This window comes from Bombus huntii, chromosome 12 (assembly GCF_024542735.1).
Source record: "Bombus huntii isolate Logan2020A chromosome 12, iyBomHunt1.1, whole genome shotgun sequence".
Classification (NCBI taxonomy): domain Eukaryota; kingdom Metazoa; phylum Arthropoda; class Insecta; order Hymenoptera; family Apidae; genus Bombus; species Bombus huntii.
This window is the reverse complement of record NC_066249.1, coordinates 1,735,960-1,749,812: the sequence shown is the minus strand read 5'-3', so window position 1 is coordinate 1,749,812 and position 13,853 is coordinate 1,735,960.

The following is a 13,853-nucleotide window of genomic DNA, read 5'->3' as shown; positions in this document are numbered from 1 at the left end:
AGTTCTTTGAACTTTTCTTGCGGTGAAGGAAACCGATATTTCAAGCGGCCGTATTTAATTATTGATATTACGCCGCGGTGAATGCGACAAGCCAGCAACTACCGCCAGACGTAGCCCTAGATTTCTTTGCTAAAACCTACTCGAACCACCGTGAAACCAACGACTGATCTTGTTGAATGTATTCGTCAACTTTTATTATTTTGAAGAATAGGAAAAAAGCGTAGATATCACGGAGACTCTTATTGAAAGTTTACTTTGCAACAGTAGTTTAGTGAATTTGATTTGAAATATTTTAGGACAGTAATATAGCAGTGCGTCATCTATCTGTTTAAGAAGCTAAACGTTAAATAAATATTTATATCTTATTATATTATATTATATTATATTATGTTAATTTATCATATTATATATAATATTTATTATAATGTAATTGTATTATAATTGTACTATATTGTGTTATAATGTTATATTATATTATTGTATTATATTGTACGATATTGTATATCTGATATATGTAGAAAACTGTACAAAACACTGTTTCTTAACAGTAAAGGAGAGAGATATAAAGAATATTTTATCAGAAACTGTCAATATCTAAATTTATTTTCGTCTACTACAAACATTCTATTCCTCTTTCTACAGATAATAGAAATTAATGCTATTGGAGGCATAATAAAAATTAAATTAAATTAAATTACATTATTGGGTATATGTATGAATGTGTATGTATATGAATGCATTGATGTGTGTAAATGTTTATATATATATATACGTAGTGGATGTCTATAATCTCTTTTGCAATAGGCTGTGAGCCTGAAATACAAATAAACAACAAACTACTACGAAAATTTGATTTCAAACCAGTTTACAGGAAATTTTTCTTTCGACCAACGATATATATTCTACTACTAAAAGTAGAATTTTCTACAAAATATCACCGATCAGAGTTGCTTGAGAAAAGAAAAATCGAACTAGAAGAATAGAAAAAAGAAGAAGAAATATCCACGGGAGACGTTCGCGGTACGAGACAGCAAGGCTGGTTTCCATTTGAACTCGTAGCATGATTGGACGTAGTTAGTTCGGGACCGAGGCAACACGCATCCCAAACTTTGATTAAACGAGTCGCAGGGACCTGCAGCCCGACTCATTTGTCTGCCGTCTGCCTCTTCCCTCTTTGCCTTCTCTGCTCCTCTTCCTTCTTCCCTCTTCCCTTTCCATCGTTCCTACCCTATCTTCGTGATTCCTCCACCGGTACCAAGAATCGTAACGATTCCTTGAAATTCGCCCCGCGAGGGTGGTCGAAACTTTCGGTTGTTCGCTGTTTAAAACAACGGCTCGCGATCTCTATCTATCGCCCTGTTACTCTGTATCGATCACGCGTAAGGATTCGAAGAAAATCGCGGTTACCTTCATCGAAATCGTCCGTATTTTGGAGAAGTTGAGGGAAATGTTTGCTTCGTGGAAAGCGAAGAGAACGAATACTTGTGGGGTGGAAATATATAATTATTTCTATACGCATAATCTGTGGATTCTGTTGCAGTAAAAGTGTTTTGGTGGTTTGGAGAAGTTGGAAGAAGCGTTTGTTTTACGAGAAATGACTAAGAGGGATATTCGGAAGGAAGTTCAAACAATTTTCAGGAAAGGATCGAATAGATATGGACATATTGCACTACTTAATTATATATTAAATGAATCTTTTCATAACAACCGAACTATTAAACACAACGCTACTAAAATACATCCAAATAGTCACCCACGTCATTCAAGCAAAATCTCATAAATTCCAAGGATCTCTGACATCCTTGCATCAATGCCCGAAGTACTAACTACAACTACATCATACAAACATGCCTAAACGTAACGACATAAATGATAAACCAACGTCGTCCAAATCCGGCACCCATAAACGCCACTAAACTCTGAAATCCCTCGATCGAACTCCTTCAAACTCCTTCAAACTCCTTCAAACTCCATCAAACAAGTATCCCGTTAAAGTGTCGTCGTTTACAGCTTCATACTTGGACGATGCATCTCCAAGCTAATAATTTTCTAATTCCTTTCTCCAGGCGTCGCTTGCCACGCTTGTTTCTGTATAAACGAAACGAAAGCCATCTTTCCCATAAACCTTTCGATACAAAAGGCAAAGAGTGACGTATCGATGAAAAAAAAAATCAAGAAAGTTTATCATGTGCACGAGCGATTTCCTCCGCTCGCAAGCTTCACGTTCTTCCGCGTGCTTGACCGACTCTCACGAGTTACCTTGCCCGATTCATTGCCGGTTAGCCGAGATAATACGATAATCACTGAAAAATCCTGTTGCATCGAACAGGGCGACGTTTTGCTAGCAGGCCCGACACCCAGTCAGGTTTGCCAATGGTCGTCAATGATTCGACGCGCGTCTAGCGAAACCGATTACCGTTATCGATGGGCGCTACGTGTATGGAGATGGGTGTAGACGAATGCAGCGGGCTGAGAGGACGCGAAACAGGCATTCCGTAAACGGATAATGGTACGCCACCTCCGCTTCTACACGGCCCTATTCCCTTTGGAACATCTGTATGGAAGCCGTCTGCGGGCCGTGGATGCCGGCGATATCGGGTTACTAACGTCATCGTTGCCGATGCGCTTCGAACAGAGGGACTACGAGCGACGAAACAGAAGGACAGGGACAACCAGGACCACACACGGACCGTTTCCACGGGTGCGAACTACCGTCGACGCGTCCTACGTCACCAGCCTCTTCGTCAAACGCGGCCGTTGGTTGTTGTCGATTGATGTTTGTTCTGGGCGGGCTAACTTTTGCGCTAGGTCGTGTCTTGGATGAGGAGTGTCTATGGTCAAGCTGATGGTTAGTGTGTGTTCTCGATTAAATAGTTACTTTATTTACACTGGTTTTGAAATGCACGAAGTTTAAGAAGGTTAATGGTATTATCATGTTGGAGGTAGTTGATCGGCGTTTGTTCTGAGCGGGTTAACTTTTAGGTTAGGTCGTGTCTTGGATGAGGAGTGTCTTTGGTAAAACTGATGGTTAGTATGTGTTCTTGATTAAGTAGTTACTTTGTTTACACTGGTTTTGAAATGCAGGAGGTTTAAGAAGGTTAATGGTATTATCATGTTGGAGGTAGTTGATCGGCGTTTGTTCTGAGCGGGTTAACTTTTAGGTTAGGTTGTGTCTTGGATGAGGAGTCTCTATGGTGAAACTGATGGTTAGTATGTGTTCTCGATTAAATAGTTACTTTATTTACACTGGTTTTGAAATGCACGAGGTTTAAGAAGGTTAATGGTATTATCATGTTGGAGGTAGTTGATCGGCGTTTGTTCTGAGCGGGTTAACTTTTAGGTTAGGTCGTGTCTTGCATAAGAAGCGTTTTTGGTGAAACTGATTGTTAGTATGAATCTTTGATTAAGTAGTTACCTTGCTTAGATTGATTTTAAAATGAAGAGCGTTTGAGGAAGTTAATGGTATTATCATGTTGGGCATGGTTGATCGACGTTTGTTTTGGGCGGGTTAACCTTTGGGTTAGGTCGTGTCTTGCATAAGAAGCGTTTTTGGTGAAACTGATGGTTAGTACGTGTTCTTGTTAAATAGTTTGCTTACACTGGTTTTGAAATGCAGGGGATTTAAAAAGGTTAATGGCATTTTCATATTGGGCGTGGTTGATCGGTGTTTGTTCTGGGCAGGTTAACCTTTGGGTTAGGTCGTGTCTTGGATGAGAAGTGTTTTTGGTGAAACTGATGGTTAATATAAATCTTTGATCAAGTAGTTGGTTACATTAATTTTAAAATGGAGAAGGTTTGAGAGGGTTTATGATATTATCATGTGGACTGAGCTTAATTACTATTGTTCGCGTAGAATAGGAATTTTTTGAGTGATTTACACTGCAGAGGAATGTTCTGACTAAATATTTTGTGTGGTTAAGTAAATTTTGAAAGAAAGAAGATTAAAAAGAGTTTCTTGGAGGTAGGTTAATGATATTACAACGTTAGATGTTACTGATCGATGTTGGTCTTTTCCGTTTTAATTTTCCGGTTATTAGTAACAAAAGGTGAAATCTTCGTTAGAATTATTAAACAGATACGTAGATTTAATTCCTGCAAAGCGCAAAAGATTTAAAGAGCGTGTATTAACTTTTCGTATAAAACAGTGATGTCTTTGTTGAAATTCTTCATCAATAAATAACATTATTTCATCTCTTTTCCTCTCTTCACACACCAAACAAGCTTCCAAAAATCTTCGCACCTCTACATAAACATATTCCTCCTCGTACCTTCTACTCGCAATTAGCAACACGGAATCACGAGCGATTCGTGCAGATCGAAACGGATCGGGGACGAGCTGTAGCATAGTAGGTGCAAAGATACGGATACCGTGTCAAAACAATGCTACCACCGTTTGGAGGAAGGCGCCACCGGAACTATGGCCCGGAGGAAGAAGAAACCCTGAGCGAATGGCCGTCGCGCGACCAGAAACACGCGAGAAAAAACAAAGGAGGGACGTGTATACGATTTCCTACTGGCGATAAACGTCCCGAACCTTGGCAGGATGGTTTCGCGTGACGGAAACATGCGAGAAAACGTGCATACATGCGTGTCTTCTCGTGGGTCGACGGATCGCGTCGCATAAAGTAGGTGGATATGGCTGTCCCGGCGAGCAAGCGCCTCGTAGATAAGCAATTACGATGGAATCCGTAGATAAGGAGACAAATTCGAATTCCAAGATTCGGGGCTCTGATAGGATCGACACGATGCCTCCTCTTCTCTCTTTCTCTTCCATTTCACCCTTTCTACTTACTTTCTTCGTTCCCACGAATGCGTCTCTTCTCTCTTACTATCTGCTGAGCCTCGGGTCCTGTGCTCGTATTTTCCAGCTAAGAATTCGCCGTGTCCTCGTGTACGAGCAGCGTAACTATCGTCATTCGAAATAATGTTGGGTTGGCAACGAAGATTTTGACAAAATCCGCGATCACTTAGTTGCCAACCCGATAGAATCCTCTGAATGTGCTGTTCGTTCAGGTACTTAGGACATTAGGTACAGCTTGAGGAACGTCACGTGGTTGTTCTTCGTGCTGATCTTCGAACAAACGTGACCTTCTGTGAAAGAGGAAGACGAGATATCTTGTTGTATCGTGGAAGTTTAACGAGGTGGAGGAAGTTTAGTGCCGTAATTCCGCGTGATATGTTGTACGAGCATAGTACATAGTAATTTGGTGCAAGTTCGAGAAAATATAATTTGCAATTTTTGTTTGAAAGTGGATTATGTGGCGCCATTTACGAATTTTGCGTTTAAAAACTATAGGATCCAGCAATCTCTGGAAAAGTTACTTAACCGTCTTGTTAGTAGACTACGGAGATCTATGCAAATTCATACTTTAATGAGTAGAATCTAAAGAATAGAAGCTAGGCAAAGATTCTTTTCAGCCATTAAGTATCATAAAGAGTACCATACTTTGCGTATCTTATATATCTTTGCACATTGTGCATCTTGAAATTTCTAAATTCACAATCTACATCATTACATCGTTTTCATATAATCCACCGTATCTGTTGTTCGCAAACTTGAGAAACTTTCGCACCACAATACACAAATATACACAATATCTACCCATTAGTCTTATATCGTTTTTAAATAATTCACCATATCTACTATTCCCAAGATTAAGAAATTTTCGAACCTCAAACACACACACACACACATGCAGTCAAAAATAGCTGCAAAATGCACAACTTACCCATTGGACTTGCGCGATTTTTCAATAATTCACCGTATTTATCAACCGAAAATTAAGAAATTTTCGAATCACGAAATTCTAAACCGATGAAAAACAATTCACCACCGACTGTCCGTATACGATAAATGATCGGTAAGAAGCGACAAAGTGGGCTGCAAAGAGCAATGCGTTTTCCCCGATATTTTCCATCTCTGTGTTCCAGCGTATCGATATCGTTCGACAACTATCGAAACGCAGGAAATCGAACGTCATGATACGCTGTTATCACCGACCACGTTTCGCGGTTACCAATACACGAAGAACAATGTGCACACGCGTGGGTACGTGGTCCGCGAGTACGTTTACATAGGCAGAGGAGAGTACAAACGTATCGCGTTACGATGGAGCAACGCCCATCGGTTTCGGATAGCAGAGAACGCACACGAAATCGCCTAGCCACGTCGAGCAATACGCGAAACGCTTCGCGTAGACACGGGCCAGGGTTTTGACACAATCGGCACCGATTGCCACTTTGATGCCGGCCGGACTAGCGTGACAGTAACTACGCCGACTTTTAGGTAGCTTTACACGATTCGCGCTCGTCGATCCTTTGAACGATTCGCTAGTATAGAATTCCACGGCTCGTAGATATTCGTATATCGTAGTTAATATTTGTGAAAGTATTGAACAGAGATCGGTGAAAGTTGATAAAGAAATATATACAGTGGCATGCAGAAAAAGTATTTGTACACCATTGTATCTGTCACAGCATTCATATAGATACTATTTAGTTAAGTCGATGCATATATTAAGTTTCAATATCGTTTCGTATTATGTACGGCTATAAACTATTTAATACTATGAAACGTGCGATCTGATGACAATATTAAGAATACAATAATAATAAGAAGACAATAATAAGAAGAACAATTTTTGTAATCAGGTTATTTAATAATTCGAAGAATGTTCGTCGTTTTTCTTTTGATGTTCGTAAGATGTCGAAAGATCTTTGTTGATAGAAATTGTTAATATAGGATCATTATAGATTATTTCTATAGATATACATTATTTAGATGTGCGTTTAAGAAACAATGTGTCGTTCCGAGCAATCAGAACACCTCTGTCATTTTCATTTTTATAATCGCTTCTGCCGTATGTATCTGTTTTTTGATTATTATCTTCGAATCAATTGTTGTTATAGTATCATCGAATACATCCAGATTCATCGAGCACGGTTCTTCTCTTGTACTTGCTTCATCGGTAAATACCATGAAACGAATCATAGCAGCAATTCTCTAATTATTTGAAACAGTGTAACATATGTATTATAAAATCATTTATAATATCAAAGTTTCCTTACTGGTATCTTACAAAGGTACGTAGTTTTATTATCCAGAACGATTCTGTGGAATAATTCGTTTTCTCATTTCTTAGAATATACTAGGACAGCTGGATAAGTGAGTCATTGAAATTATCGTCGAACTTTCTGGGAAGTTTCAAATGAATTAGGAATCGACGTGTTGTGGAAAGACAGGGAAACCGGAAGTCGAAGTTGTATCGTGAGATTTATAGTCTTCCGAGTCCGTCTCGTTGCTGGCTCTTGCTCGATACTCGCCCCGCCCACGAACGGCAGTAGATTACGCGGTTTTTACACCGTGAAGCATCCCGTATGTATTCCCCTAGGCGCACAATTTATCGATTATACAAACAATAAGGAAATCGTCGAGCGAACGAGATGTCGAAGAGCAGCGAGAAATGGTTCCGCTTTCTGCGATAAGGTTCCTCTTCTTTCTACCTCCTTTCGTTCTTATTCTCTACGCACAAAAATCTTCCTCCGTTATTATTCCTTCTTACGTGTAAATCATTCCCATTCTTTCGAGACGATCGGATCTAGAATCTTAGAAATTGAAATTTAAAACTGACGCATACGGTATAGAAATGGATTTGTCTGGATGAAATTTTTAATAGATACTCGATTACCTGAACTTTTGCTGCTTCAATTCGTTTATCTGAATCTAACCTCCTACTATACGAACGAAACATATTATAGCACAGTAGTTTATTCGTTTCGGCTTATTAGCTTGGTTAGGTATTATATTATATATTATAATATATTATATTAAGTATATTATAATATTATTGTATTAGGTTGTCCGAAAAGTTTTTTTCGTTTCATAAGGTGATAATAGATGAGCAACAATTTCTGTTTTATATTATTTTATTGAATTGGATATTATCCATGTTGTTATTTCTGTATTCAGAAGTAGGATCACGATAGCTATTATTTTATTCTCTGGATAAATCTATCACACCGTTCAGAGCCGAAAAACCTTTATCGCATTTTCTTGCACGGACTAGGGATAAAAACAAAAGAACATCTTAAACCTATCGACTAAATCTATCGATTGTATCTAGAACTATTTTCTAGTTACTATTTATTGTAACTAGCGCATCTGCATATAGATGGCGAGCACGAACTCATGTTGTTATTTTCAACAATTCATTTTGTTCTATTTCTATTATTAAGTTCGTGTATAATTCAATAAAGTGATATAAACAAAAACATTGTGCGTGTATTACTTCTTTATAAAATGAAAGAAACTTTCCGGACAGCCTAATATTATATGATATGTATATATACTATCGCCAAACCCGTGTTACATAATTGCTATAATAATAACTTACTTCAGAAAAATAGTAGATATTGTCGATGATTCAGACCAATTTCAAAATATCGCTGTCTCATCCGATTTTCCTGTCGTCTCTCGCACACCAATGATACGAAGAAAATTCAGTTAAATCCCTCGGGCTTGCGGCCAGACCAGATAAACATTGGCAGATTATGATATGATAGATTTCTCTACTATTCATGACGAAATTTTCTATAACTTGAATCTACAGACACTGAGCAAATGGAGACTAATATTCGACGTTTTATTCCTAAGTAAAATAGCCAAGAATATTGTTCGCTGTTTTAACGTGATACGGCAGTTCTCTCTTAACGTTCCTTGAAGGTGTCTTCGAAATAATAATTTGTTTCAGGTTAATCGATATCGCGCAATTTATGGTTATTGTCGTTGTTTTAATCGCGTACTAGATTGTACCAACTAATTTCATGTGGAAACAGATTTATTTTGGCGAACCATAGTCTCCTTAAAACACTCGCTGGAACGTGTACTTTAATCTATATATATGTACACAATATTTAACTGCAACCTTCTCTTGCTTTGTCATCTTATATGCCAAAGAGTTTATTGTCATTTCTCGTTTAAATAAATGAATAAATGAATAAATAATTGGAGAGCTGCTGTTACATGAACTCCAATTATATAAACTGTTTGTCTTCCAAACAAGTTCAGATAAGTGGATTTCTATCATATGTTATGTATGTATGTATGTTAGTGATTCGTTCGTACCAATCATTATATTATGTTTGCAATGACTGTAAAAAGTACTTGCACGGAATTGTACTTGTTATACACAGCAGTACATACCAACTAACTAGATTCAGGTATTTTAAATATCGTATCATTTAATGGTATTTTAATACAATCACAAAAATTTGATATTACAGAAATGGAATGTAGAAGCCGATAAAAAGACAGTTTCATTGGAGAATGAGGTTATGCGCAAATATTTTCACAGCCACTGTATATATGAAAAACGTATCGTCGATGAAATTATCGGAATGCAATAAAACATTGTATTTTTAATTAAAATCATAGATACTAATTAATTCATACGTGATATCGCACTTAATACGAAACGCCGCAATGTCTCGGCAAGTAACCGACAAAATCGATCCGCAAGAACAAAAGACTTCACTTGGGAAACTATCTTTGACGATGCGGCTGATCGTTGCGTTAAAATAGTACAATTTTTTAATGCAGGTAAATTAAAAAATGCGTGTTTTTTCATTAAACACATTTGTTTTCCAGCCTTTTGAGAGAGAAGATTTTTCTTGTTAAATTTATTCTCTTCTTAGCATAATTATCATTTTTCTGCCTAAATACGTTCCTATCTAATACGGAACACATTGAATGTACGTAACGTATGGAACATGGCAATGATATCGCTACCGATGACGATGACGATAGATAAAAGATGCGATGAATAATGAAAATTTGATTTATTATATTTATTTGTTTATTTGTCTTTCCTATTTAGGAGAGATATTAATTTTTTACGGTAAAAGTAAAGTTTCCTAAAATTTATTTACAAGTGTCCTAGGTGTTCCATATTACCATTTTTTTAACTCGCCGCATTTAACTTTTTTAAATTATCTTTTACCATGACTTTTGCATAGTTAAGGGCAGATGGACGCGTAACAACAACAGAAGCAAATGACTTTTACGAATTTTTTTAGGCTATCTGCTAGTTGTATCAGTGCACATCTGACTTTTCCTATTTCGATTCTTCTTGCTGTGTATTAACGTTTTTGAGTTAGTCTGCACGATAACTAAAAAGCTAATCGATTAATCAATTTCGGACAAAACTTGTTCGCTTTGTAATAAATTTCCCCAGGGACTGAGCCATAAATTTCTATTTGATTATTCGTTTATAACATTTCTTGGAACGACGTAAACGCAACTTGTCTGCCGAAAAAACTGAACGTTTCTTCCAAACGATAAAACATTACAATTGTAGCGGCACGCAATTTTGTCAAAGCAAAATTTCAACCGGCAGAGACTCACATTTGTGGCGGATCGGTATCAATAGGACGCCGACAGGTCGAGCCGCTGCTACCAACCGCCAACACTAGAGGGCTACGACGACAACGGGTCTGTCTGTCTAACTCGCTAGCGGTCGAATATACGAGCGATTGATACAAATACCGCACCTAGCGAGACTCCCTCTACGTCTAAGGCAGGGACTACCGGGCATAGCCTCACTGACGAGTCCACCGGTAGTCCCGGGACGAAACGCAAACTCTCTTTTCATCAGCCACACATTATTGTGCCTTGGAATGCCAACGTTGTTTTGGTTTGCTAGATATCACGAAAAATCACAAAGTTTGACAGTTCGAGAGATGTGAAATGTTCTGAAAATACCTAAGACAACGATTCATAGGTGTTTAAAAAAAATAACATATATAACCGCTCGAAAAACGGCACGAACTTATGGGATGACCTAATACAATTTTATCACTCGCCTCTTTAATAAACCAACACGTTTAATATCTCCACCTTACAATTTTTCACGTTTTTCTTTCAAAAATAGGTTCGATCCTATCGTAAACTATGTAGCTTGAAACCAACAATAGTTACGTTGTCGAAGATGATCAACAAGACTTGTATGATATACGATAAACAATTAACCGAAACAAAAGAATTACATTCGTACCTCACGACTATCTATTTACATGTCAAAAAGGTCTAGTTCCATACAACTAGTACAGTTAGTCTAAAAAAAAAAAAATTCACAGAAATCAATTGCTCTTATCGACATTACACGAGTTAATATCCACATATTAATTTCATCTTGTTTCAACGTTAATTCGATCGAACGAGAAAGATACCGTTCCCTTTTTTCGCAAAGCTTTTAAGGTCCATCGATCTTCAACTATCTACTAAAAAAAAAAAAAAAAGACACTTGTAAAAAAAAATAATAAATAATAACCAATTCGAAAAGATCGTCTGGTTAACCCATAAAATGGAAGAGGAAGTAAAACACAGGAAGTGAAACTGTAGGAAAAAAGGGGAATGAAGCTCAGCGGACGCAGAATTTGATATTTATGGCACAAGTGGAATTAGCTCGCGACTTTAAAAGGAAAAGATTAAGGCGATGCCTTTCTCTGTTCCTTTTTTCTTCTTTCGTTACCTTTTTCTTCCTTTTTTTTTTTTTTTTTTTTTTGGTTACTCATTTTTCTTTTTCAATCGATTCGAGTGAAGACCAAAAGGACACGCTTGTTTATAAACGAGTTCCAGCTGTACGGATGCTCCTCGTGCACCGATTCGATTTTGTTTCGAGCTTACTGTCAGATCGGTCAGGTAGTCCGACTCCGTATTACGTTACCAACGACGCTCGCTCGAGTGCATTCGCTCGCGTTGGTGGCTGCACGTCACCTGACTTTAACTTTGTTTTAAATTAATTAACCCTGAGGTGTCGGGTGGACGCGGCCTCGCGATGTCCCGCGCACCCAACACGGGAAAACGCGTTCTTCCCTCTCGAGATTTCGCCCGGAACTCGCCAGAGATTGCGAAACGTTTCCTCTCGAAAAATAATCGAATTGACTACGCGATAAAACTATGAGAATTTCATCAGCGACATATCAGATGCTTTAAGGCGAAAGATTCTTTTTTTAACTTAATTTAGATAAATAAATTCGCGGAAATTTACTTTTATTTCGATAATAACGCGTGGCGTTTGCATTTGTTTTTCGAAAATCAATAACTTGGAACTGCTTTTGTCTCGGGAATTGGGCGATTTAAATTTGATCGATCGTTTTCAAAGGGAATTTTTCCAGCCAATATTTCGACTCTAAACATTTCTAAGGTTTCTTGGAATCGTGCAATTTTCATTTCTAGAATGGTCGAATTAAAATTCTCGGAATTCGTAAGAAGAAGCCTGTACTTCAGCTGGTTGTTTTTCAATTTCCTAAAGAAACTCGATTTTCCTCGTTTATTTCGCACGTTTGCCACCTGACCTAATGATACATCTGTCACGGTCGTGATATGCTGAATTGATAGTGAATAGGTAATTTAGGATTTATAAAAAGTTCCGATTTATGGAAATTCTGTTGGATAGTAAATTTGACGAGAGGTGTTCGATGTTATCATTAGGCAGGAAACGTTGCTCGTTTCGCCACGGTGCATCCAGATAAATATCACTTGATTCTCGTTGGTAGAAGAAACCGCGTTTTTCTTTCAGTAGGGTAGCAAGAGACGAGAGGGAAAAGGCAGATGCGCCTGTCCGGAAAGGAGAATAGCCTCGCATTGGTCCATCCGCCGTTTCCATGGACGCGAATCATCGATCTGTTCGCCGTTGACGTTTGTTTCCGGTACGGAGCATGCTCCAATGGAACTCGGTCTCCCCACGTCCCAACGTTTTATTATTCGTAGCAGAGGTATTTCGAGCGAAAGAAATGATTAAGCTATCCAATATTTCCTTTTCTTTTACTTCCACCTATGTCCAATTTATTCGACGTAGTATAAAAAACGTCTTTTATAATATGTAAGTCTTTTTACATCGCTTTTTAAGTTTCTTCCATCCGCGACCTCGTTTCGCCCTGGAAAATTTTACGCCACTTCTTTTATATACAGGGTGGTGGTGGTACAAGCGGAAAGGGGGGTGATTCTACGCGAAAAAAGAAGTCGAAAATATAGAATAAAAATTTCTTTTAATTTTTCCATCGAGACAACGATCTACAATGTGATCCGTTATAACCGCAGGTGTACCGAGCGAAAATTCAAAGTCGATTTTCTCGAAAACAAAGCCTCGAACGAAAAATTGTTATTCTATATTTTCGACTTCTTTTTTCGCGTAGAATCACCCCTTTCCGCTTGGACCACCAGTTACCAACCACCCTGTATACGAAACAAAATCTCGACTAATATTAAACTACAGTTCAATTGGACTAAAATATCAGAATTAAAAGAGAAATGTTTATAATATATTTATAATCGTAGTCTGACGATAATGATCGGTCAAAGCTATGACAATTTCACGGTAGATTCATGAAAATTTAATATACGCGTATCATAGGAAATTTCTTTAAAATAGATTCTACGATATACAGGGTGGTTGGTAACTGGTGGTCCAAGCGGAAAGGGGGTGATTCTACGCGAAAAAAAAGTCGAAAATATAGAATAAAAATTTTTTTTTCTCTTTTTTAATTTTTCCATCGAGACAACGATCTACAGTGAGATCCGTCATAACGAGACGTAATAAAGTGCACGCGTACCGAGCGAAAATTGAAAGTCGATTTTCTCGAAAACAAAGCCTCGAACGAAAAATTGTTATTCCATATTTTCGACTTCTTTTTTCGCGTAGAATCACCCCCTTTCCGCTTGTACCACCAGTTACCAACCACCCTGTATATATATATATAAGTATATAAATAAATATGGAAAAATAAGAACAAAATATGCGACAAAGTTTGTTGATCTAAGGTTTAGTTTTTGGGGAAATCGAGTTTGAAAATTT